At 39.0% G+C, this 23,303-nt stretch overlaps 1 pseudogene; it reads left to right on the forward strand.

The window, feature by feature from the left end:
- The first annotated feature begins 993 nt into the window (after positions 1-993).
- On the forward strand, positions 994-1,610 carry LOC123814566 (annotated as a pseudogene).
- Positions 1,611-23,303: the final 21,693 nt, after the last annotated feature.

Consider the following 23,303-nt stretch of genomic DNA (forward strand, 5'->3'; position numbering starts at 1 on the left):
ACATGCACAGAGACAAACTAGTTTCTGTGGGGAAGTAGGGACGAAATGGCCACCCCCCCAGCGGGGAGCGTGCTGATTTACCGTCCATACCTGCTTTTATTAGGCTCATTTTGCATAATAATTCAGGTAAAGTACAGTACTCATTAGGGGGAAGTAAGGAACCACAGAAAACAAAGAACTCTGCCGGTCTATTGAGTTGGGGTCAAAGAGCTGTAAGACTGAGGAACAAACTAACTTCCTCCTAAGACCCTTCTCATTCAACTGAGAGCATTCTAAACAAAGAAGGTTTCACAGTAATTTACATATTCTTTCTTAGGCCTGATCACCCTGAGGAATCCGCACTTCTCAGTACAGAGCTGCACCACCCTGTCATTGTTTCAGGCTTAGGTGGAGCAAGGGAACTAAGGCAACTGAGAGATAAGGAGATTTTTCCCAGACGCTGAGAACTCAGGCTATGTCAAAGCCGAGGAGCGAGGGTCCATCACCCCCTTTTGCTGCAGCCCCCTAACTCCTTCTTTTGGGGGGCCTCCCAAAGTGATCATGCCTGTCTTAGGTCATTCCCCCCGTGGGGAATCTTACCCATCTTTGGCTAACCGACCAAGCTTTTTGGGGTTCAGTCATGAATAAAGCAGCAGAAGCAGCATTCCTGCCAGGGAGATAAGCTTTTGTCTCCTTGCTGGCTCACGGTTCCAAGGGCGTTCCCTTAGCTTTAGCCTAGGCGGGGGTTTCAGCCTCTGATACCAGTCAGGGTGGTTCCCAACAGAATGCAATTGCTTAGACAAGTTCTCAAGAGTGAGAAATACATTTTATGATAAGCCACTTGAAGGAATAAATAAAGGTGATAAAAATAATCATGAGCAGCCTGAGGACTGGGTTAGTGTAAACCAGTTCATATTGGAGCCTAGCAAGGGAAGCATCTCCATTGGACACATTCACACAGTGAGACTCTGAGGAAAACCTACCACCAGGTAGGTGCCATCTGTCACCATTGCTAAAGGAGACCCCAACAAGCTGAGGGGCAAGATGTCTTCATGTGCAACCTTCATGCAAAGCCTCCAGGAAGAGCACAAAAACAAATACCCAGACTCTTCTGTCAACTTTTCCAAATCTTCCAAGAAATGTCTAGAGAGATGGAAGACAATGTCTGCAAAGGAAAAGTCAAAGTTCAAAGATGTGGCAAAGAGTGACAAAGCTTGCTATGTCTGGGAGATAAAAAAAAATTATATTTCTCCCAAAGATAATAAGGAATGAAAAAAGATACCAATGCTCATAAAAGGCCTCCTCCATCTGTCTTCTTTCTGTTTTGCTCTGAACATTGCCTAAAGATCAAAAGTGAACACTCTGCTTTATCAATTCATAATACTGTAAAAAAAAATGGGTGAAATGTAGTCTGAACAGTCAGCCAAAGATAAGCAACCATATGAACAAAAAGCAGCTAAGCTAAAGGAGAAATTTAAAAAGGATATTGCTGCATACCATGCCAAGGACAGAAGTGAAGTGGGAAAGAAGAACCCTGGCAGGCCAATAGGCTCAAAGAAGAAGAATGAACACCAGAAGTTGAGAAGGAAGAAGAAGAGGAAGATGCTGATGCAGATGCAGATGAAGAATAAAAGGCTATGTGGAGTATGTGTGTGTGCTCAGGAAATTGTTTGTGAAGAATATGGATCCAGGTACAGCTTCTCTATAAAAACTGTACAGATTTTCCTATAGCTGATAAAATTCTTTGTAGAGAAAATACTTTTTTTCAAAATGCAGGTTGCAGGTTTTTGAAGGGCTAGTACAGTTAAATTTTAAGGCTTTCGATGTTAAAAGTTTGTAAATATTTAATGGTTTCTTTAATTTCTTGACTTCTGTTTGGTAACAGCAAACCATAGGAATTAGCATCAATAGTAAAATTTTGGTGTTTTAGAATGCTGCACTTTGTTTTTTAAAAAATTTTGTAGTAAAATTATGTATATTAAAAATAATAATAATCATGAACATGGGCAAACCTGTATTCGCAGGTCCCTACAGCAACATTACTTGTGATAATGAAGAAGTAGACACTCACACAAACAGTCAAGGAATTGTACAGAGGACCAAAAAACATCTGTTGTGCAGAAAGTAGAGAAAGCTTATGATATGTTAAATTAAAAAGTGAGACACATTTTATATACTTTGATTAACTTATGCAAATACATACATATCTACCAGCCTATTAGACTATCAGAATTGCCATCATATTAAGTCATTGTGCCTGTTAAGATATTCAAATGATGGATTTTATACTCTAATTTCTGGATGTTTGGGTTAATATCATTTTATAATGAAAAATAATTTTGTAATAGCCCTGGCCCAGTAGCTCTATGGTTTAAAGTGTCATCCCAATACACCAAGGTTGCATGGTCAATCCCCCATCAGGGCACATACAAGAAGCATCCAATGAATGCATAAGTAACTGGAACAACATATTGGTACTTCTCTTTTTCTCTTTCTCTCTCTACCTCTCTCTCTCCTGTCTCTCTAAAACTCAGGAAATAAAATACTTACAAACTAAAAGAAAAATAATTTTGTAGGAAAAACTTGACATTTCAAACAATTGTTACAGATTTAAATACTTAAATAACTGTTATTTTAAAAATTGTTATAAATATTTAAATAATTGTATATCAACCATAAGATCCACCTAATGTCTTGCTATATTTGCTTCAGATTTATTTTCCAAGGAATACAGTATTATAGGTACAGATGAAGCCCCTTGGAGAAAGGTGATATTTTGAAACCAGTATTCAAGGCAAAGAAAAATTTGTCTAATATACTTAAAGGAAAATGGCCTCATAAAATGAATGCAGTAGCCACCAGCTTTATAAAACAAAGAGGGGAAGCTTCCAGTGTCATCAAAATCATTTCTCAAAAGGTTACTTTTTCCCACAATGAAATGGTTTTTTATTCTACCATGAGAAAGCTTATATCCTAGTCCATTTTCCACATTTTAAAATGTGCTGCAGGAGATTACAAACTGGCTGCAGAGTAGGTGGAATAACCAATGGAAGGACAGCTGAACATAAATATTGTAATCAAGGAGTTACAGAAGTCATATAGAGACTGGTAAGAAGGGCAGAGACACAAAAAGGGCTGGCCCCTGCACTCACATGCAGCAGCAGCTGAGAAGCCAGAGGGATATTTTGGCTGCAAAAGTCCCTTCTGGGGGCTGTGGGGTCTCAACTCCACACTAGGATCACCTTCCAGAGTATCAGAGCTGGAAAGAGGCACTCACATAGTATCTGGAAGTGAAAATCAACAGGGACTCTGTCTACCTGGAAGAGGAGGGCATCTGCTGGAAATCCAGGTGAGCTCTTAAAGGGCCAATGCACAGGATTTTGCTCTCAGATACTCACCCAGGGTTTTAGTAGAGGGTAGGCAACTCAGGGTATATGGGAACCGTAAAGAGAAGACATGGGTGGTGTGGCCCCAAGGAGAGATCTGGAGGGTCAGCCATCAAGATATCTGTGCTGAGTTCCTATTCCGCAGTGCTTTCAGGCACCATCTTCCATGGGTCGAGGACTCTTATTCTTACAGCAACAGCCTGGGGAGTGCATTAATCCAATCCTCCAGCTACTGGCAACACCATCCTGCCAAGCATGACTCCTGAAGAAAGAACTGCTGGCTGCACCCAAGAGGGACCTTTGATACACTCCTTTTCTGGAGAAGGTTCTGGCAAGCACTTAGACAGTCATTGAGCTGTATAGCTTTGGAACAGGGCCATTCTTGCCCCATTCTCTCACGCAATCGGTGCCTACCTTCCACCCACCTAGTGATTCTCTCCACCTGTCCTTTCAACTCCCACTGGCCAAGCTGAGCTTGCTGCACCCAACCTACACCTGTGATGTGCTCTTCCTGGGGGAGTTAGAGTTGGACACTCTGGCAGAGACTGAGTGGTACGGCTCTGGAATAAGAGCCACTTTCCCCCAATTAAGTGCCCAGGGGGTGGGGGTGTGAGAAGAATTTTATTGGGTTAGCCAAAAAGCCTGTTATGTTTTTCTGTAAAATAAAATACACATTTTTCATTTTTACCAATAACTTTATTGATTTAGATATTTTGAATATGTCAGCTATCTTCCACTATTGGCTCCTAGTGGTTAGAGGCCAGGGGTGCTGCTAAACATCTTCCAATGCATAGAATTATTTGACCCAAATCTCAATAGTACCAAGAACTTTGCAAACCATTTTTGACTTGTTTGATCAGTCACAGCACCTTCTCCATACACTGCACAAATTTCTCTTTGCATTTCCGTTGCATTTTTACCTTTCTTGTAATAATAAAGCATAATACACTGAAAATGTTGCATATTTTCTATCTTTAACATAAAATGGCTGCACAAAAATTTACCAATTTTGATAAGTTTTTTAAAATGCACACTGATATAACAACTGTCACAATACAATCTAACAAAATTGTTTCAAATGAAGTTAAAGACAACTAAGCACTACTAGAGCCATCATGCGGAAAAAACATAATGAGCTTGTTGGCCAACCCAATATTTGTAGTTGGGCGAACTGTGAGGAAATAAATGCATTTTAAAGTATCCCATTCTCTAAATTTGCCCATCAAACATTTAGGTGGAAAAATTTGTCTCATCTGGTGATACAATAAAATATATCTAACTTAAAGAGGTGAATTTTAAAATAAATTAAATAAGACCATTAACTCTCAATCAATCATAAAATGTAAAATATTAATGAGTTTACTTTCTGGATTACCTAATCTTAGTATTTGTATTTTGATAAAGTTAGCACTCAGGCAAAGCAATAACATCAATTGTTTTTACTTATTTTTCTAAACGTAGTTCAGTTGACATTTCATATCATTTTGTACATTTTGAAGCCAGTTTTATAAAACCAGTGAATCAGAATGGTCAGGCATCTCAAAGAGGTTAAAGAAAAGTACACTGTGAACTACTTCTAGTGTCCCCAATCAGCCAGTATTTAGTGCCCCAGATAAATCACTATTCAACTGAGTCTCCTGAGGCAAATCACAGCTCTGTCAGCCTCTGAGTATTTATTCCATCTGAAATAACCATGTGACTAGAGATAATCACATCTACTTAGCATGTTGGGAGATCAAATGGAATACAGTGTATGAAATTTCTTTGTAAATTATAACATGTTACAGGAATATAAGTAATTTTACTACTCTCTGAAGGTGGCAATGAGTATCAGGCAATGAGAGAACCCTATCTAGTTCACTCACCAAACTCTTCAAACTTACTAGAAAGCATTATATACTGATAGGGATACTGCCATTCTCTCTTTAGGTTTTTATTTCCCAGAAAAGAAAGGTCTTTCCATCTGTTTGATATCACTGTAGGATCAAATAATAAGCAGTAGGAACCCAAATGTACATATATATTCTTGATAGTCTTCACTTGGGAATATTTGGATTTTCTCAATCATGTAGCCTTTTGAAAACAAGAAACTGAAAAATTTCTACATTCAACTCTCAACAGAGTACCCTCTTTGGCTCTTTAACCAAAATGTCAAACCAAGAGTTTTTATTTTCAAAGACAAACTTTGTGAAAGTTGGACCCAGAAATATCTCTTTAAAATTGAACATTTTTCCCCTGATCTGATGTATGATTTAAAATTGTGGAGAGTACATTCAATAAGTCTTTTTTTTTTTTTCAAAATAGCCCCCTTGTGTGGCTCTCCACTTACTACAATATAAATTCTTCTGCTCAGTGCAATTCTGGAGTTTTTCTTTATGAAACTAAAGCCATTTTTAAATCTATGCATTAGGATCTTTACGCTTTCTTCAAGTCAAATCATCCCCCATATTCAGCAACTTGGTCAGAAATGACTTGTGACTATTTCCAATAGTCTAATTCACCTGTGATGGTTGACAGTTTGCGATCCCTGCCAGTGTTCAAAAAATATACTGCAGGCTCTGGACATGTTACCCTAAGAGAAATTGAAAAAATATATTGCCCAACATCAGCATCTTTCGATAAAGTGATTACCTGCTGACAACACTGAAGAGGATATATGAGCTCTAGAAGTGTTTATTAAATATTGATCAGAGCAACTATTCTAAAATCAGTTTTTTGCAAATAACTTATAGGAAAATGCTTACAATAGTACATGAAAAGAAAAACAGAATAAAAACTGTATATTTGTTCTTTAAGATAACCATTATTTATTGAAACCCTATGTGCCAGGCACTGTTCTATACACTGAAGACTCAGCAGTGACCAAGTTTATTGCATTTTACCAATTTTGCTTAAAAACAAAGAGATTGATGAATAACTGACATTTGACAAAATATTCCAGGCTCTGTGTTTAACACTTAAGTAATTTATCATTTGGTCTGTCACAAGACTATAAGTAAAGTGCTATTATACCAATTATACAGACAAGAAATTGAGGCACAGATCAACTAAGTAAGAAGACCAATGTACTAGAGGCAGAGGGTCAGGGCCTGACCTGAAGTCTAGGTCATTTTCCTCTTACCTAACTCTGCATTTCACTCTGTTGTACCCACATGATACACTGTTCCCCTGAATCAACTATAATCTCCTGCACCCACTAATCATAAATCCAAAATAATCCAGCAACCTTTTATACCTGAGAGAAATGAGACACACATCTGAGCACAGCAAAATCCATACTTGTCTCTGAAAATTTACAACAGTGTTGGATCCTCTAGACCTTTCCTCAATGAATAAAACTAGCAAATCATCTCAGTAAACTCTGGCACCTACTCAAATTTCTCTTGCTGTGCTTTTCTTCTGCCCACCACTTTCCCAGTACAAAGCCTCCAAAGCCCCAGTGGTTTAAGACTCATTTTGGGGGTCCCTCACTACTATTATAAGTTACTAGAAATGATCAGATTTTCTCTACCTTCAGATAAATCAATAAATCCTAAAGGATATCATGCTGAAAACAGGAGACAAAACTTTGGATTAAAGGTGCAGATCTGGTAACATTTTGTGTTAGTCAAGGTAATATCAGCTGCCATAGCAAATAAGCCCTGAAACCTCAGTGATAGGGCATAATAGAAATTTATTTCCTTCTCCTGGATAGCCCAATGTTGGTGTGTACGATGACCTTCAACATGGTCCTCTATACATTAAGACCACCTCGTTTTTGTTTATGGCCTCACCCTCCTCTAGCCCTTCAACACTTCCCCATTGAGATGACAAATGAAGAAAGACCATGGAGAAGGTGAGCCTCCTTCTTAATCTCTTCAGGTAGTGACAGGCCACTTCCACTCACATTCCATTGGCCAGAACTAGTCCTATAGTTGCCTGATGCAAAGAGTGCTGGGAACTGTAGTCCTGGCTAAGAAACCACTTACCAGCCAAAGGGAAATATGAATCTTTGGCTATAAGATGATATGTTGACCACACATCCTAACCAGATGGTATGGAAAAACTACATAAGATCGATCTATAAACAACCCAACATATGAAAGGAAAGTGAAGAACGGAAATCAGAATAAAGACTAGAAAAATTAGGTTCTGTTAAATCATGTAAGTCAAAACAATGGGATAAAATAGTACCTTGGCCCTTAGAAAGATAACTTCAAAAGAAGGTGAGAAAGATTCTGAGGTAAAATTGTTTGAAGTGAAAAGCTAAGATCATAACTTTTTCAATCAATAATATGACAAAAAAAAATCCACTTCAAATGATGTCCTATTTCCAGTAATTTCACATCACCTTACAAGTTGAGATGTGGTGAGCATTTAATTTCTGTTTTGCCAGAATCACTAATTCTCTTGATTGTGTTTTAAAAACAAAACTACTGAAATCTTTTTTTAAAGCCCTCAAAGAAAAATTAATATTCATACACAGCTGTCCATCTGAAACTAGACAAGGTTGAAGCTGATAATTAGCATGGCCAGAAAAGTTCCTGCAAGTAATCTTATTTTGAGGTTATTTTCACATAAGCCTTTCCCTCCTGAATAAATCTATTGGGCATGAATGTGACATGAAAATAGTGGGGAAACTTAGCACTTCAAGTTCTCGTGTGTAAAGAGTTATGTCATGCTGTGGACACCAACATCTGGAATTGGATTTTATCCAGTTAAATAAGAAGAATTTAAGCTACTTTTAAATTCTCATACTACTTACAGCAGAAATGGGTAAGGTTTTGTGACTTTTAGGGATGAAGAATAGCTTTCCGTCACCTGGCACAGGTGAGAAAAATAGAGGCTTATACAGGGTATATGACATGGCCAAATCACAAATATAATTACTGGTGAAACCAGGTCTAGAACTTGGGTTTGTTGACCATGGACTGTCCATTAACTGTCTACACCAACTCAGCTTACTGGTAGACCTGTCTAGCCAAGAGCTCCAGGAATAGCAAGATCAACTATTCCTACAACTCTGGAGATTTAACTTGAATAAGGCTCACATTGAGACACACAAAAATGAGACACATTAATCTCAATAATCAACAGGCCCATAATAATAGTGACAGAATACCAGGCGATGGGCCAGGAGTGGAAGAAAAGAATGTGGGGCAGCTTCAGCAAAAAAAAAAAAAAGGGGGAGAGCGCTTCAGGGAACACATGGGCCTACTGATGGACAAGTACACCAGTTAGTTAACTTTGGTGTGTACTGATTATAGTGTCTGGGCTCCTGGCTTGGCTTTTACATTAAATGGACTCATTGTGTTCGAAAACCTGGCATTCTTCCAGCTACTGTTTAGAAAAAGGACCTCACTGTTTTTAATTTGTGGTGTTACTGCACTCATCCATCCATTCCACAGAGCTTTTCAAGAGTGCCTATTAGGAGCCAGTGATCAGGTGTAAAAAATCAAATAATGAACAACACAGACTGCTTTTGAAGGACTCACAGTGGACTGGAGGAAAGAGGTACAGAAAAATACCATCATATTCTGTGATTTTCCCATGTTCCCTCAAGTAGTAGTATAGGACATAACCAACTAACTCAAAAGAAAGGCAATATTTAATGTTCAGGACCACATAGACAACCCAATAGTCTCACAAGTATTTCAGGTTCCAAGATAGGAACCTGCATGGTATGCTATAAAGCCATCTACTCACAGGATGGCCTGCAGCCCAGCAGCACAGCATCATCCTGCAGCTTGTCAGAAGTGCAGAATCTCCAGTGCTCGAGATCTAGTGAATTACAATCCACATTTTAACAAAGCCTTCAGGTGATGTGTTTGTATATTCAAGTTTAAGGTGCTGAGTGCTATGCTGGAGGACTACACTGTAACATTGTAGTTGTAACTGACTGTTGCACAGGGTAATCTGTGAGATAGCATTTTTTTAAGTTGGGTTTACTGAGAAACAATTTTCATACAATAAAATTCATCTTTTTTAAATGTACAGGTTGATGGTTTTTACAAACATATACAATCGTAACCATCAGCACAATCAAACTATAAAACAGTTGTCACCCAATAGTGTTGCCTATACCCTGCCTCTAACCCCGTCTCCGGCAATCACTGATCTGCTTTCTGTCCCTAGAGTTTGCCTTTTTCTGAATGCCATGTAAACGGGACTGTTTAGTATACAGATTTTTGTGTCTAGCTTCTGCTACACAGCATAAGGCTCTTGAGATTCATCTATGTGGTTTCATGTATCAGTAGTTTGTTTCTTCCTATTGCTGCATGGTCTTCAGTTGTGTGCATGTACCATAGTTTGCTCAGCCATTCAACAGATGATGAACATTTGGAATGTTTCCAGTTTGAAGCTATTAGGAATAAAGTTGCTATGAACATTCATGTACAGGTCTCTGTGTGGACCTGTGTTTTCCTTTATCTTAGGTAAACATCTAGGTATGGAATTCCTAGGTCATTGGTAAATATATGTTTAATTTCATATTGGCAAAGCTTTTTCAAAGTGACTGTATGATTTTGCAGTTGATGAACTAGGATTTTTAATAACAAGGAGTTCATCAGATTAAAAAAACAGTGCAGTGTGAAAATATAAGGATTTAAGGAATAAGAAATATTTCAGTAGGAGTAAGAGCTTAGGGCGGCAGTAAAGGAGTGGCTGGAGATAATGCTGGAAAAGCACATTGTGTGGATGTCTCTGAACTGACTTCCACTCCTCATTTTTATGAGTCTCCTTGGAAGTTTAGAGTGCTAGGTTTTGTGGATTACAAAGATCATCAGGTATTTTCATCTTCCAGTTTTTTTTCCATCATCTAAATTAAATAGGAAAACACCAATTCTCCAAGAGTGGGGTAAGGGCTCTACTGACATGCCCACTCTAATCTTGTTGCTCAGCTAGAATTATGGAATGTGTTAATGAAAAGTACTTATATTGGTACCTTAAAGGGTTCCACCCTCAAAGGTCCAGCCAGCAGGAACCCCCATCATGACCCATCTTTGATCACAAAGAAAACAGAAAGCTCAAAATTGCTCCCTATTCTTACATATCTGCCTTGCCTCTGTGAATATGGTGTTAAAATCAAAGAAAATTCAAAATCTTCTTCTAAAAGCATTTTTCAGGGCTCCTTAGCCTCTACAGTTCATATATATGAGCTCAACCTCTGGAAAATCAAAAGGTCCTATAGAGGCAATAGAATTATTTCACTCTGTAATTTAGCTTACAGGCAGGAATGCCAGATAGTCTGAGAGCCTTGACATTGGTCATACAGCCACTTCTACAGCTCTTCCTCTGTGGACGGGATTAAATAAGATAATGAGATTGTGGTGCTTCTTATTTGAGATCAGGTGTCTACTAGGTGAGAGCTCACAGTCCCACTTTTCCCCACTCTAACCCCATCTATCTCATATCTTATATACCCTTACCCTTGAGAGGAGTTCTCAGGTCCTAAGAATCCACTGCTTCCTTCAATGATCATGAAATGGCAAGTCTAATCATGTTCTGGTTATATCCTGTGATTCTCACACATGCTCTTTAGTGGAAGTATAGATCTTGATCAAGTTACTCAAGAGAAAGGCAAGATTCAACATCCAGAACTATATGGGAAATCCAATTACCTCCCAGAATTTAAGGTGCCAAGACAGAAAACTGCATGGTGTGGTATAAAGCCATCTAAACAAAAGGGGGTGGAGGGGGCGCTGCAGCCCAGCATCATCCAACAGCTTATATCAGTGCCTAATCTTCAGCCCTCCTTGAAATCTAGTAAATCATGAGCTACATTTTAACAAGATTCCAAAGTGATGTGTGCACATTCAAGTTGGATACAGAGCCTCAAACCTAGAGTCTAAAATCCACCTCAGGAGTTTACAAACCTCACAATCATGGCCCACAACTTCACCTCTGTGAGACTTGCTCTCCTTAGCTGTTAAATGCAGGTGATTGTCCCTTTCTCAGAACTGTTGTAGAAATCAAATGAGATGTCAAAAATGGAAGTGAAACCTACATGATAAAGGGCATGAAATGATTAAACAGGGATGTCTGGACCTCCCCAGTTTTCAGGGGATGTTTAAAGGTATCACACCCAGAGTGTCATGACTCTTTGCAATGTGGGATTCATTTTCAGTTCAACCTGCAAACAAGAAGTGATCATTCCCCAAAAGACAGTCTAAAATGAAAAGGAACACTTCCAGACAAGAAGGACGCATAGGCAGCTACACTTTGCCGCCTCATGCAACCAAAAGGACAACAAATTTGAAAACAAAAAATAACAAGAACTACCAGAAAATTGCACTGTATGGAAGTCTGACATCCAAGGACTTAAAGAAAAAACATTCATCTAGACTGGTAGGAGGAGCAGAGACAGGTAATCATGGTGGAGAGGACTCCTGGCAAGGCAGCAGCTGGTAGAGCAGGCAGTCCCACATTTGCATGTGGACAAACCTGGAGGAACAACTAGGGAATGAGATAGACTGTGCAACCTAGGGTTCCAGCACAGGAAAAGAAAGCCTCAAAACCTCTGACTGAAAAAAACCTGTGGGGGTTGCAGCAGCAGGAGATCCTCCCAGCCTCAAAGGAGAGTTGATTAGAGAGACCTACAAGCTCCTAGAATGTACACAAACCACCCACTCAGGAATTAGCACCAGAAGGGCCTAATTTGCTTGTGGGTAGTGGGGGAAGTGACTGAAAGCTGGCTGAGAGGTGAACAAGCAGCATTGCTCCCTCTTGGACCCCACACCACATACAGCACCACAACTCAAAGATGTGGGCTGCCCACCCTGGTGAATACCTAAGGCTCCACCCCTCACTAGGTAACAGGAATGCTGAGACACAAAAATATGGCCCGAATGAAAGAACAGATCAAAGCTCCAGAAAAAAATACAACTAAGTGATGAAGACACAGCCAACCTATCAGATGCACTATTGAAAACACTGGTAATCAGGATGTTCACAGAATTGGTTGAGTATGGTCACAAAATGGAGAAAAAAGTAAAAGCTATGAAAAGTGAAATAAAGGAAAGTGTACAGGGAACCCACAGTGAAGGAAAGAAAACTGGGACTCAAAAAACAAACGTTTGGACCAGAAGGAAGAAATAAACATTCAAAAGGAACTGAATACAGAAACAAGAACTCAAAACAATGAGGAGAGGCTTAGGAACCTCTGGGACAACTTTAAACATTCCAACATCCAAATCACAGGGTTGCCAGAAGGAGAAGAACAACAGTGAAAAATGGAAAACTTATTTGAACAAATAATGGAGGAGAACTTCCCCAATCTGGCAAAGGAAACAGACTTCCAGGAAGTCCAGGAAGCTCAGAGAGCTTCCCAAGGAAGCACACACCAAAGCACACCATAATCACATTAGCCAAAAGTAAAGATAAAGAAGAGAATCTTAAAAGCACCAAGAGAAGAGAAGAGGGTTACCTACAAAGGAGTTCCTGTAGGACTATCAGCTGATTTCTCAGAAAAAAAAAACAAAAAAAAAACCTTGCAGGCAAGAAGGGACTGGAAAGAAATATTCCAAGTCATAAAAGTCAAGGACCTACATCCAAGATTACTCTATCCAGCAAAGCTATCATTTAGAATAGAAGGGCAGATAAAGTGCTTCTCAGATAAGGTCAAGTTAAAAGAGTTCATCATCACCAAGCCCTTATTATATGAAATGTTAAAGGGACTTATCTAAGAAAAAGAAGATCAAAACTATGAACAGTAAAATGACAACAAATTCAGTTATCAACAACCAAACCTAAAAAAATAAAAACTAACTAAGAAAACAACTAGAGCAGGAACAGAATTACAGAAATAGACATGGAGGGTTATCAGAGGGGTGGGAGAGTGGGAAGGATGCAGGAAAAGGTACGGAGAATAAGAAGCATAAATAGTAGATAGAAAATAGACAGGAGGAGGTTAAGAATATTATAGGAAATGGAGAAGCCAAAGAACATATGTGTATGACCCATGGACATGAACTAAGGTGGGAGAATGATGGTGGGAGAAGGGGTACAGGACAGAGGGGAATAAAGGAGAGAAAAATGGGACAAATGTAATAGCATAATCAATAAAATATATTTTAAAAATAAAATGAAAATGAAAAGGAAGATATATGAGAAGTGGAAGATTAAGTCAAAGAAAATAAAGGAGGAGAGGACATTAAAAAAAAGATGGAGAAAAGAAAGAATGAAAAAAAAAGAGGAGGGATGAAGGAATTGCTAGATCCTGGCCCTCTGGTTCCCAGAATTGTACTCACTCACTCTTTCCAGCAGTGCCTTTTGGTTCTGTGAGTGAACTGCTTTTCTCTAGGTATTTAGAGAATCCAGTAATGCCTGTTGCTCCATTGACAGCATTTCTCTCTTGCAAGTGATTGTCCTACCCATACAGATTTCCAGCAAGGATACTGTCCTCATTAGTTCTCTTCAAGGATGTCGTCTGTACTGGCCATTCACAAAAATGCTCTAGAAAGTGTCTAGGAGAGTAAACATCAATGTTTGATCACTAATACTAACTGTAGGGTGCCTGACAGAAAATTCTAGAAATATATTAGGAGGAACACTGGGGTCACTGATAGAAAATTCCAAAAATGCATTAGAAGAAATACCAACCATTTCCTCTATTGATGACTAGCTGTGTAAACACTGGAAGGTGAGGTGACCTCTCTGAATCTTAGCCTTCTACTCTATGAAATAAGTAGACTGGGCCATATGTTGTCTTCAGCTCTTTTCTGGCTTCAGGATCTTGTGATATTAACTGTATTACACACCTGGCAATTTCCTTACTGTGTAGAGACTAGCATGTTATATCCAGATAGAAACAACATCTGCAAAGTAGATGGAAACAAATATGGCTGGGGATGGATGGGAAGTCAGAGGAAGAGGTTGGAGGGAGGTACAGGAGGATGGTGTTAACCAGTGTTCATGAGGGCACTGTGTTATCTAAACAGATGGGCATGAATATTGCCAGCTAGCAGCCACTCCTACTGCATCCCACATGATGAGTGAGGGTTGGTGCCCCAGCTGTGCAAGCAGCTGTCTACCATGAGGCTATTCACCCAGCTAAGTGGGAAATCTTTTCTAGAACTGATGAACCATACTCAAGCAGCAGCCAGAGCTTGAACCTCCATATCAATCACGTCACCATACTTACACATTCTTTTTTCCTTGATTTAGACAAACAAAAACAAAAGGGTCTGGACTGCACGAAGTCCTTTCCCCTGCAATTTGCACACCAACCACAACACCTGCTGGTAATACAACCTTCCACTCTGTGAGATATACACTTTCTAGTTGACACAGGCAATGTCTGGAATGAGAAATTACAGTAAAAACTATCAATCCAAATCTCAGGGAACCACCTTATTCTTTGAGTAAGAGACGCACATCAGCAACCTGGAAACCTAGATGTGTAGAATCTCCACACCAGAAGGCCCCCTATGGATGCTTTATTTCAATCCCCATGATTTTACAAATGAGGACTGATGGATCAACGTCCAGACATCTAGTGACAGAAGGACTGATATTTGAATCCAGGATATATGATCATTGCTGTAGTTCTGTTTCCAGCATGCTCTGATCCAAATACAAATGGAATTCTCTTTGAAGCCCAACTCTACAATTTATAGAAAGCGTGACTTTGGTAGTTACCTAACCTATTTGAGTCTCAGATTTCCTCATTTGCAAACGGAGACCATTACAGCTATATTAAAGCAGTGTGAGGGTTAGTACAGGGAATCACTTTGGGTAATTCCTAATACATAAAAGTCCCTCATCAAATGGGGAAGGAAGTTTTATAATTGCTGTCCTTTCCTGCCTAACTATTATTAATATCTTAGCATGTTCCCTGTCAGTATTTTTCCACTAGCATAATTTTACTCAGTTGTAATTACAATTTATAGGTACAGTTGTCACATGTTGTTTTATTCCTTGTGCTGCACAATCTTCATAGTCCTCACTTAAATGAATTCATTACAGTTCATTGAGTGAGTTACACCCTAAATGAAAGCACTGTTACCCTACTGTTAGGTTGTTTCCTATTTTGTTCTCAGAAGTTTCACTGTAACAAACATCTTTATGCACTTGGTTTTGTCCACATTTTGAGTAAGTTCCTCAAGCTAAATTCCCAAGTGTGACATTTTTGGTTTTTTGAATACAAAGAACTCTCTGAAATTATATTTTACTGCAAGAAATCTTTTAGTCATCACAAAGTCATATACACATGGGTGGTTTCATCGAATTCAGAATTCTTTCAACAAAAAATGTGTATGTACATGTACACACACAAACACACACTGAAAAAGAAATAAAATGCAACCTCTTAGAGACAATGACAGAGTCTATTTGGAGCAAAACTATTTTTAGAGGCTTATTAGAACACAAGGGAAGAATAGGACCTAATGGAATTTGATAACATCGTGTTAAAGGCGAGAATGGTGTAGACAAACACAGTAGGGCTCAGAAGAGGAACAAAATGTCCGAGAATCAGATTTGCAGAGAAAGATCTCAAGGTAACATGTATGTATACCTTGGTTCACTTATAAGTAAAGGAGGGGACTCAAGCAGCCTCTAAGCTTGAGAGAAGTAAACATCAGAATGGGAAGGAGATACCATATTTTGTAAAGTATCTATTTGCTTAACAAAGTCTTAAAAAGAAGGTCCTATAACATATTTTCCCCTATTCTCCTCACCTCACTCCATTAATATTAGGCTTAATTATTTGGTATAAGAAAGAAGAGGAATTGCAGTCACCTTCTCAGTCATGAATAAATGAATCACACTTACTCTTTCCATTCTGATTCCTTCCTCCCCTGCCAAACTACTGAGAACCACATGACAGAGGTGTCATTTAGTTACAGAGTTTTACAATCTAATAAATATTAAATTACTGCTTCCTCCTCTTCTTTCTGGCTCTCCTTATTTCCTCTGATATGTACTGTGGGACAGGGTGGCAGCCTCATTCCCAGGAGAAGGTGGAAACACAAATGTGTCTGCCTTATGAGATGTCTTTTATGCAACATTTTAAAATCATATCAAACATGCACATTACTATTCTTCCATTTGAACTTTATATGTCATTGGTTTATAGTGCTTCATAATGCTAGTCAATGACAACTTTTAAAAAGCAAGATTCAAGGTTGTCAGTCAGACTTGTGTAATCCAAAGAAAGATTATAACATAGCACATTCTCCCACAGAAAGCACATCAAATACCACCATTTGTAAGCAAATAGTAAAAGAAAAAATAGTTCAAGACAGCAACTGTGAAACATGAAAAATACACAGACACCAATGTATCTGAAAGGGGCCCTACTCGAATGTTTTATTACTTATAAAGTAGTTAAAGAAAATGGAAAACTATGACTCAGTATCTTAAAGCCATACATAATATTAAACTTTCTATAACCTCAGAACCATTTCTCCAAACAAAATCTTACTTAGAAATTTCAACATACAAAGCAAATCATAGTAGAAGCCAAAGTGCAAATTTTGAAGTTCCACTAAAAGGGCCCAGTGTTGACTCCACAGAACCCCAAAGGAGTGAGGAACACAATTTGAAACCACATTTAACAAAAGCCAAAGAAGAAATGAGTTAGGGGTAGAGGGGAAGGGTAGGGGTTAGGTGGTGGCAGAGGAAGAAATGATATGGAAAAAGCACTTAAAATAAAAACAAAATTTTGATTGGAAGAGAAAACAGTAAAGATGAGAGGGAAAGAAAACTTAGAGTTTAAGAAAGTTTTTTTTAATTTTTTTAAAGATTTTATTTATTTATTTATTTTTAGAGAGGGGAAGGGAGGGAGAAAGAGAGAGAGAGAATCAATGTGTGGTTGTCTCTCACATGGCCTCCACTGGGGACCTGGCCTGCAACCCAGGCATGTGCCATGACTAGGCATCGAACCTGCGATGCTTTGGTTCGCAGCCCGTGCTCAATCCACTGAGCTACACCAGCCAGGGTTAGAAAACTTAGAGTTTAAATAAGACAAGTCAATGATTTTTTAATGCCAACTCTCTCAACTTGCTCTGATTGTGAAAACAGAAAATGCCTCTTGAGATCCATGACAAGTGGTTTTAGATGATGCCAAAGGTTATGATGGAATTGGACCAGTCAACTTACAATAAAAGCAACGGTAGGATGCAGATACATCTCACATACATCTCAGGCCTCAACCTTAAAAAAAATTAAATAAGTGAAATGCTCCTTCCAAACTCAAAGTTCAAGGTCAGACCTTGTAAATAATGAGCCTAACGCACCCCAAGATACATTCATCAACAAATGTTGAAACACTAGATCTATAAGATGCACACAGAGCAACCAGTGACAACATAACAAATGCAGGGCCCTCCACCATCACCTTCTGCAGGATGGGAATTTAGAGCTCCCCACCCATCAGCTCAGTCCTATCACCTATACACCTCTGAGACAGCCACATCCAACTCCCCTGACCATTCCAGAGCTATAAATCTCTGTGAACAATTATTTTGCCTAAAACATATTTCCCACATCTCTCTTTTACCTCTTCCATATAAAATAACACATCAAACATAGCTGCTCCATCCTTAGAGCTGACAGCACACTGCCCCATTTGTTCTCTACTCAAGGGCCTATCTCAATATTGCATAATTACTCGGGGTTTTTCTCTGTCATCAGCAGGAAATTCCACAAATATGGGGCTTTACTTTATTCTTGGTACCAGCACAGTGTCTGGCACACAGTGACCACTAAAATTCCTCATGAGTAATAAAAACCAACATGTATGGAGGATGCATTATGTGCTAGGCACTGACTTTAAATACTTTACATATATTATTTCATTTAATCCTTACAATATCCATTTTCTCATTTTACCTTCACAATCCAAGATATTTTTTCTTATTATTGCACTTCACAGATGTACCAACACAGTCACAGAACTGTTAAATACCTTGACCAGTTACATGAATTCAGCAACAGGTGATGCCAGGACTCAAACCACGGAGTCAAATTTCAGAGTCTAAGCAATAAAACCACTAAGCTGCATGAATAATGAGTGTGAAAGCAAATGAATGTAAGACAGGGAGAGATGGGGTGATTTAAAATATCCTCTCAACCTAGACTTTCTAGGTCCGGCATAATGTCAAGATTGTCCTTTTGAATTTTAACAGCAATTCTGCCTTTTCTCTTCCTGTCTAGCTACACTTTTTATCACTGTGTCTTGCACAAATTTGATGCCTTAAGAAATTCCAAAATAGACATAATGCCTGTTACCAACTCACAAGCCTGGATGTGGAACTCTGTAAGTGACTCTGCATCTATTTAGCCAGTGGATGGGATGGATGGATGGATGGATGGATGGATGGATGGATGGGTAACCTGAAGCTCCACCTCTAACAGGCTCCATCTCTACCACTCAATCTAAAAGGCCAAAGATTGGATGGAAGTAGCAAATGACACAGAAAGAAAAACATAACAGTTTTCATTCCCAGATCCAAATAGCAATAACCTCTATAAACATTATTTTCATTCAGGCTCTGCTCTCAATGGTCATTCTGAATTCAAAACACGAAACTATATTCATGGGTGAATCAGTGAGTTCATGACCTGATGTGAGTCACTCTGCTCTAAGTGGAAAGCTAGTTCTTTTCAAAACAGTTCTGATAGTATGATAAAGGCAAGATTTACTCACAATATGTATCCAGCAACTCTCTGAAGCCTGTCCAAAATTTGCAACCAACATAGACATGCCTCCTCTTTTCTGATTCCCCACCCCCATAGAAATAGAGATTGTGAAGTAAAAATAATTTTAAAAAGCATGCAGCCAGCATCAATTTAAAAACATCAATCTAATGTTCTTATCAATAGCTTCTCAGGCTCTGTTCTTTCTTGGCTCCAAAAAGAGAAGCAGCAGCACAACAAAAGATACATATATCTTCTATTATTTGCTGGCCTCTGAGGATATTGCAGTTAACGAAGCAAGCATAGTCTTTGCTCTAATGATGTTTACAGTCACCTGATAAATCAGCTATGAAGGGTCAGCAGTGTGATGGGTGATCTAGAGAAGAAAACCAGGGTGATCTGAGGGTGACAGGAGATTATGTAACCAGAGATCCCACATAAAGTTCAAGAAGTCCCCCACTGTGAAATGTTCCTTAAGTTAAAACCAAAATATAAATAGATATTTGATGGACAGAAAACAGAAGAGTACTCCTGAAAACAGAAAACGGTATTCCAAGGAAAGTTCACAGCATGGGCAAAAGTGCAACAGCTGGAATGAACATGGAATATTTAGGACTCCAAGTTCAATGAAGCTGTAGCACAGAGAAAGGAAATTGGGCAGGAAATTGGGAATCAGGGAGGGTTATTTATCAGCTCCTATAATATGTAAATCCCTGTGGTGTATCTTGTTACAGAGCTACAGGAATATGAAACAATATTTCAATTTTGCCTTCTTGACCAACCTACAATGAATCATCTGCTGACTCAGTGTATTGTGGGCCTACCCGTGAACACTGTTTATTTTCCAAAAGGCTTTGACATCCTAGAATAAAAGGAGTCCATTCTCTGTGGGAATCACATCCCTCTGTACAGTCACAATTTTTAGAATTAGTATGATATCGTTAAAGAAAACCCCTTGAGGCATGTCACCTAAACACATGATATTATTACTAACTCCATATTGTCTCTTTTTACCCTCATAAAGCTCTGGGTGATAAGAATAATGTCTCACATACAGAGTGCTTCATATAGCTTTAGACAGCATTTTCACACATTGCTTTCATTTGAACAAAACATTCAACTTGAGGAGGCATTATTACAGGTGGGTAAACAAATTAACAAGTCCATGTTAGTAAGTGGGAAAAACAGATTAGAATCAGGGCCTCTCTCAGTTCCACATTCTTTTTTAAAGGTATTTCTCAAAATGTGATCCACTGTTGGGAACCGCCCTGACTGGTATCAGAAGCTGAAACCCCCGCCTAGCTAAGGCTAAGGGAATGCCCTTGGAACTGTAAGCCAGCAAGGAGACAAAAGCTTATCTTCCTGGCAGGAATGCTGCTTCTGCTGCTTTATTCATGACTGAACCCCAAAAAGCTTGGTCGGTTAGCCAAAGATGGGTAAGATTCCCCACGGGGGGAACAACCCAAGCCAGGCACGATCACTTTGGGAGGCCCCCCAAAAGAAGGACTTGGGGGGCTGCAGCAAAAGGGGGTGATGGACCCTCACTCCTCGGCTTTGACAAAGTCTGAGTTCTCAGCGTCCAGAAGAAAATCTCCTTATCTCTCGGTGGCCTTAGTTCCCTTGCTCCACCTAAGCCTGAAACAATGACAGGGTAGTATAGCCCGGTACTGGGAAGTGCGGATTTCCCGGGGTGATCAGGCCTAAGAAAGAACATGTAAATTACTGTGAAACCTTCTTTGTTTAGAATGCTCTCAGTTGAATGAGAAGGGTCTTAGGAGGAAGTTATTTTGTTCCTCAGTCTTACAGCTCTTTGACCCCCAACTCAATAGACGGGCAGAGTTCTTTGTTTTCTATAGTTCCTTACTTCCCCTGGTGAGTGCTGTACTTTTACCTGAATTATTATGCAGGATGAGCCTAATAAAAGCAGGTATGGACGGTGGATCGGCGCGCTCCTCACTAGAAGGGGTGGCCATTTCGTCCCTACTTCCCCACAGAAACTAGTCTGTCTCTGTGCATGTTGTTATTTCTCGCGTGTTTATCGTCGAGCCATCCACAGCGTTCCGTGGTCACTGCTGGCCGGTGACCCACGCGCAACAATCCACAGAACACCTGGATAAAATACAGATGCCAGAGTCTTTCCACAGAGCTACTGCCTCAAAACCTCTCAAGCTACCTAAATAACTCTTCAGGTCTCCTTAAAGTTTTAAGACACCACTATTTACCAAAATCCATCAGAAGAATCTATTTTAAACATATGTCAGAATATATTAAAATAGATATTATTGCCCAAAGTCCACACTAGAATATTCATAACAGCATTATAAATAATAACTAAAATCTGGAAACTACCCAAATGCCCATCAAGAACTAATCAGCATGTTCTACTCGCATGGTAGACTGCCATCGAGCAATGGGATAAAAGATCCACATGCACATGCAATATTGATAAATCTCACAAAATAACACTGCATAAAATAAATTACAGTTCCCTCTCTCATGCGTGGTTTCACTTTCTGCAGTTTGAGTTACCCATGGCCAACGGAAGTCCAAAAATATTAAATTCAAAATCCCAGAAATAAACAATTCATAAATTTTAAATTGTTTGCTACTGCAAATAGCGTGATGGAATCTCACACCATCAGCTTCCCCCTGACGTGAATCATCCCTTTGTCCAGTGTAGCCACACTGTGTATGCTTCCAGCCCATTAGTCTCTTAGACACAGCCTAAGTTACCAGATCCACTGTCATGGTATCACAGTGCTTGCGTTCAAGTCACCCTTATTTTACTCAGTAGGGGACCCAAAGCACAAAAGTAGTGACAGTGGCAATTCAGACATGCCAAAGAGAAGCTATAAAGTGCTTTCTTTAAGTGAAAGTGTGAAAGTTCTCAATTTTATAAGGAAAAATATCACATGCTGAGGTTGCTAAGATCTATAGTAAGAATAAATTTTCTATCCTCAAAACTGTGAAGGAAAATAAATTAAAAACCTGTGCTAGTTTTGCTGTCACACCTCAGACTACAAAAGTTAAGGCCACAGTACATGTAGGTGCTTAGTTAAGATGTAAAAAGTATTAAATGTGTGGACAGAAGACAGGAAATGAAAACACATGTGTGTGTGTATAGTTCAGTCATACCTGAGGTTTCAGGCATCTTAGAATGTATGTATCCCCTGCACATAAGGGGAGATTACTGTAGACACGACATAGTACATATAGTATGACCCCAGGCTGACATAGTAAAAATTGTCAGAACTAATCCACACTATCAGAAGTAAGGCTGGCAGTCACCTTGGCCACCATGGAGTATTTGGAGTAGGGGTGACAAGAAGGGGCGCAAGGTGGTTCTGAGCATGGGGGCAGCGTGGTTTCCTGATCCACTGCTGCTCACGGGACTGTGTTCACACTACAGAAACCCACATAGCAGCATAAATTATGTGAACTTTTCTGCATTATACTTTACTTCAATGAAAATAAGTTTAAACTATAATAAATACCCTTCTCAAGTTTTAAAACAAAAACTAGAAATCAGTTTAAAACAAAACCTGGCTTGCCTCCTGGCTGGCCCCAGCTGCACATCAGCATCACCCTCCAGGCCTGACGTGGGTGCCTCTATTCCTCCCTAGGCAGGTCTCTTCTGGTCCTAGCAACAGACTCATTATACCTCATTATATACATTGGTATTTCTGGTTAAAAAGCAGTACCTGCTCATTGAGAAAAAAATAAAAGTACAGCCAAGTATAAAAGCAGAAACCCTATGCTACCAGCTCCTGCACCCCAAAATAACATATAATTTTAGTTTGTCATTCAAACTCTTCTGTCATATATATTTATATATATGTGTGTATATGTTGTATATACACACATACATACAAGGCACAGCTGTATCTTCATACTAAAAGTAATGAGTAATGAAATTAACTATATTTTCAGAAAGACTAAAACTCACAATTGTCTGCAACTAACTTAAAAAAACTGACTTCAATTTGATCAATATTCAGCCAATAAGATTTCTTAAAAATTGTATCTTCCCACTATGAATGAGAAAATATTGTTTTGGTTACAGTAAACTGTAGTTTCTGTTGGAGTTTGGGGGACCCTGGGAATTTATCTGTAAAGCATTGGATGCATCTGAATAAGATTTTAACACAACGTTTGGAGTTGAGGCTAGGTGCAGAACTATCAGAAGTTATCAACATGCCACAATACTTATTGTTCAAGGAAAATGCAAAGATTTATTGATGTCATCTGGAATTTCCTCAAATAATCATCTCAGAAAATAACAAATATAGAGCAAGTGAAAAGTCAAAGAATTCAGAATGT

Source organism: Phyllostomus hastatus, unplaced genomic scaffold, assembly GCF_019186645.2.
Source record: "Phyllostomus hastatus isolate PE091 unplaced genomic scaffold, TTU_PhHast_1.1 phas_contig_16, whole genome shotgun sequence".
NCBI lineage: Eukaryota > Metazoa > Chordata > Mammalia > Chiroptera > Phyllostomidae > Phyllostomus > Phyllostomus hastatus.